Here is a 5,313-nt window from a genome sequence, read left to right as displayed (position 1 = left end):
AATTTGTATTAAATTTGTGACATCACCATTTTCATAGCAACTACGATTGATTTGCAGTTACGATCAATCTTAGATAACTTTATACGCTACCACTCACTACTGTTGTACCACTAGTTGTATCCACAGACAGGTATTATAATGTCTGTGGTTGTATCACTACCCTATTATGGGACAGCGCCCTCTATTGTCCTATTGATGATTGTCCATCCAGTCTCAGAATCAAGATCAAGTAACCTCATGTCATAAAGTTGTAATGTGTGTGTTTTATTGTACCTTAGAACAGCTGTGTGATTGTTTACAGTCACTATCTCTACAGTTTATCTTTAGAGATTGTTTGCTATTATCTAGGTCTGATTTGTTTAAAAGCGCAAGTGCAGTGTATATAATGTCAGGTTTAATATTATTCCGAAAATACTCCAACGATCACAAGAAAAACAGTATGAAACCATTAGCGCCTATAATAAGGAGTGGTTTAAAAAAATGCATGTAATGGCATACTCTGTAAACACACTGAACTATCTAAAAGGGGCTTTCTGTTAAGGACGTTTTTAAATAAAAACACGTAGAAAAATTAAAAAATTCTGACTCCATTTTGAAAGAAATCCAACGATTTATGTCAACACTGTACAGTTCAGAAGGTTTTATGACAAACACAAATATTTGGTTGAACGTTTCTGGTGAAAATCAAAAGATTTTGCCAAAGAGGTTATTTGCTGTACTTCTTTCATCTAGTGAGCAGACAGATGACTCTGTGCGTTTCTGTTGCCAGTTTTGTTTTACTTCCATCAAAGATTTTACTGCATAGCGCCCTCTCGCGAATAACCGTGACTTAACTTCCAGTAATGCATGTACGTGTACTGGCGAACAAGTTTATCATACCACAGTGCAGGGTCCGTGTTCTATGATCATACGAACTGAAAGTATTTCAACCTTTGTACATTGTTTGCGATATTCGTAATAATAAATAACTTAAAGCTATGTATGAAATATATATTCAAGCAAGTACCACGCTAAAACGTGCTCAGTCTGAGTGAAATCAATGTCCTACCAGTTGCAAAATGTGGGTCGCGAGTGCCATGTCAACGGTCACTGTAATTAAAAGGGGGATTTACCAATTCCAATGGAACGTTTGCTGTAATATTTTGCTCAAATAAACACAGCAAATATAAATATAATTGCAGCAGGCTGACCCAATTGCAGCGTGAACGGCTGGCTATAGCTACATAACTGTCACATTAAATTCCTACAATAATAATTCTGACTTAATACCCAAAGAATGTTTGGCGCCCTCTCCTGTTATTTAATTGCAATACGGGATGGTTCCGTTATGAAAAACTTCTTGCTGTCAAGGTCAAGGATGTCAGTGAAGTCGCACTGTAAACCAATCAAAGCACATAACGAGTGATGTCAGGCAGGCAAATTGTTTTGAGTTATTTTGTTAGTAATACAAAGATTACTGTTAAGCAGAAGCCGTAAAAAACATGTCTTTTAAAAACAGGCACCCTTCCAGTCCTTGGTCATTTAAAAGAGTAAAAAGGATTTGTTTTATAAAAATAATATGACGGACCCAGAAAATAAACAACTTGAACAGTTCTCACACAGACCGTGTTTTATGGTTCCTCTACCTCATAGTAACACGCGTGTCACAAAGGTAAGGCATCATTGCCTCTGGTCTTGTTGGTGCCCTTCAAAAGATTCCAATTGAAATACACAGTTGGTCAATGGCGAAGTGCCCTTTGCAAAATTAAAATGGTCTTGCCCTTTAAAAGATGAATTCAAGGCCTGCATATTTCCACGAATACATTCAAAAGGGGCACCAGGTAAAAAAGGGGCAACACAATCAATCAAAAGAGACCACATATGGAAAGGTTTGCGGTAACACCATGTAATGGCTATCTCTAAATGAGTTGGGGTGGTTCTGAAAAGAACCGTTGGGGTTAACTCGACGTTTCGATCAGTATGCTCTGATCATCTTCTGGAGAAAACAGACAAAGAGACAACGCTTATTATATGAGAAAATATAATTATTTGTTACAAACTGCTTACCAACCAAAAGGATCTATGGTATAAATACAGAGAATATCCTAACGTTTCAACCCAACTATTTCAGAGTCTTTCTCGAAGAATAACAGCACAACAGACATGGAAAGGTACCTATAAAGTTACATCTTTGAGTTACCTGCAGCCGATTTCAAGAAACGCTTTGATTAATCCTCAAGTTACTCGTCCTAAACTTAGGATAGGTTCAGCGCGACCTAACGTCTTCGGGTACGGAACTGAACTCGTCCTAAAGGCCCTGTCACACCATGGCGTATCGCCTGAACGTTTGCCAACGTATGCACAAAATAGTTCGAAAGTTTTTAAAGTCCAAGAACGCCAAACTTCCCAACGAATTGCATCGAAAAAGTCTACATCAGTGTTGGAAAGGACTTATCCATAGCGTATCCGTAGCGTATTGAACTTATACATAGCGTGTGACTAACGCAATGATAGCATTTCACTAACTAATTAACAAAGTTATGACAGCGTATCATAGCGTATGCAAGCGTATGAGTAACGTATTGATGGGTTGATGCGTTCAGCACGACCGACCATGAAGAAATGAGGATGAGTGAAGGCCCTGTCACACCATGGCGTTTCGCCTGAACGTAAGCCAACGTATGCGAAATATCGGAAATACGTTGGTGTACGCTGATATAAGTTTAGGGTAAGTTGGGGATACGTCGTTTACGTTAAGAGCACGCTGGAATACGCTGTTAAAATTTTGAACACGTCGAGCCCGCGAAATATTTTTTAGCATGTTCAAAATTTCTCGGCGTACTGAACGTGTGCTTCATACGCTCTGCATAAGTTCCCCGTAAGTTCATGGTACGTTAGACATACGTTGAAATACGTTGACATACGCCGGCATACGTTATAGGAACGTTGCTCGTAGGTTGGTATGCGTTGATGTACGTCTGCTAACGGGGAAACGTACAGCAAACGTAGTGATAACGAGATGATAACGTATATCCATATCTTTTTGAACGTATACATAGCAGTCAGTGCGCAACTTCGAGATAATGAAGCTGGCGCGCAGAGTTTCTTTGCAAAATCGTGATCAGAAAAGCGCTCTCGAACCCTTTGAGAATTCACGAGCAAAATGCGAGTGTTCATTAGCGCGTCAGTAAACCGTTTCGTTTGGTGGGAAATGTTTCAACGAAAAAACTTAAAATGAAGGAGGAATATCTTGAGATGTTTTTTTCTAAATGAAGAGTTATCAAATGTGTTAATTATGTGTATATTATGCACATTTTAAATAAAAACCATCGCACAGTGTGACATGAATAAAACTTTTTTATGAACCCTTCACGTTTGCCGTGACCCTGACTGTTTCCCGTTACTTCGTTGATTATAATGGATATTTTTAATATATTGAAGAATTTTGCAGTCCTTAGGTTTTTAAATTTTTTACTGCGGGAAAACGGGGAACACATTTTTGTTTGCGTCAAAACAGGGGAAAACTTTTAAAAACTATGAGGATGAGTTACTCAAGGGACCCACATATATATATACTGACCCCCCCCCATAAGTTCATAGAACGCCGAATACTTGCTAGATCTAGGGCACATACGCTAGCTGTACTGTATCAACGTATACCAACCTACGAGTAACGTCCCTATAACGTATGCCAGCGTATGTCTAACGTACCATGAACTTACGGGGAACTTATGCATAACGTATGAAGCACACGTTCAGTACGCCGAGAAATTTTGAACATGCTCAAACAAAATTCGCGGGCTCGACGAGTTCAAATTTTAACAGCGTATCCCAGCGAGCTCTTAACGTTAACGACGTATCCCCAACTTACCCCAAACTTGTATCAGCGTACACCAACGTATTTTCGATATTTCGCATACGTTGGCTTACGCTCAGGCGATACGCCATGGTGTGACAGGGCCTTAACGTTGGGAAGAGTTTGGTGAAATCGACGGCTGTTCACGTGTTGTTATTTAGCCTTCGAGAAAGACTCTAGCTAGTGTTATAGGCTCGAAACTTCAGGACAGGATGTTAACTATTTTTTTGCAACGCTTATTTTGCGCTGAACTTCCTTCTTAATCCGTGCATTTTCCCTTTACACAGACACAAACTTAGCAGGAACAAAACACCCGTCGGACACTTCAAGACACTCTTGCAGACCTGTTTGTTTCCTTTAAGCGAGCATTGTGATCGATTTATTTCATGAGGGAGTTCTGTAGATGTTGATGTTACATCATGTGCTGCCTTCTCAGAGATTCAGGTTACGACTAGAATATAGGATTCTGTTTTAGTTTTGGTGCGAATGAATGTTTTATTCTTGCTTAGTGTCTCCAAATAACCTTGTGTACAACATGTGCAGCTGTATACCTGTTAAACAATCATTTTAACCTTTTATGGCCATCACCAGGCCTGACACTTCACGGAGGCAACGGAGCGATTGCCTCCGTTGCCCCCTTGCCATTGCCTTGGTGCCCTTGAAATGCTCCAGTAGAAATTTACAATTTCCTCATAGGGTTCCCTTTACCAAAGAGAAAATGCATGGGTGCCCTTGCCCTTTCAAAAACGAAGCATACGGGCCTGCATCACTATTATTAAAAATGTTTAATTCATTGTTTTTTGTACACAACTCGAAGCAGCGGCTACATGGGCCTGCGATTATTAACACCATGATAGCCCTTGTCAAAGGAGTATAGCCACACATGTTAAGAGTCCGTTGCAAATATCTCCACTTTACACGTAGACATGTGCAACTATATGTGCATATTTTGAAATCAATATAATTATGTAACCGTTTAATGACTATCACCCTTATGTGACGGTCATGAACTATTACATATGCCCACAGTCTATTTTGTATTTAACTTCACCCTCTTACGTAATACCTCCATATAGCGCCCTCCAGCGATCTCATTTTCGCGGGCTTTCAGTTCATAAGATCCTTAGACGAAGATCTCATCACACCGTATTTATCTTCGTCAACAGGTAATTATGTTTTATATTGTTTAATGCTTACCTTTTGCGTTAATATTGTTTAACTAAATCATTCATTATGTTCCGTTTACCGTCATAGTCTAAGTTGTATATATTTACTGTTTAAATCTTTGATTTATTGACTCGTTTTCCATGTATTACGGAGTCAAACGAGAGTTACCCTTAGGTCATGTTCATGCCTTAAGACAAGTTATGTATTCGTTTTGTAAATTACATCTGGACAAGTCAGTCCCTTTAGTGTAAATATATCTTTAGTGCGTTTATTAAGTAAAAAATATTAAGCTCTGTTTTGGATCCAGCTTA

Source organism: Asterias rubens, chromosome 8 (assembly GCF_902459465.1).
Source record: "Asterias rubens chromosome 8, eAstRub1.3, whole genome shotgun sequence".
Classification (NCBI taxonomy): domain Eukaryota; kingdom Metazoa; phylum Echinodermata; class Asteroidea; order Forcipulatida; family Asteriidae; genus Asterias; species Asterias rubens.
The sequence above is the reverse complement of the archived record's forward strand: the minus strand, read 5'-3'. Positions refer to the sequence as shown.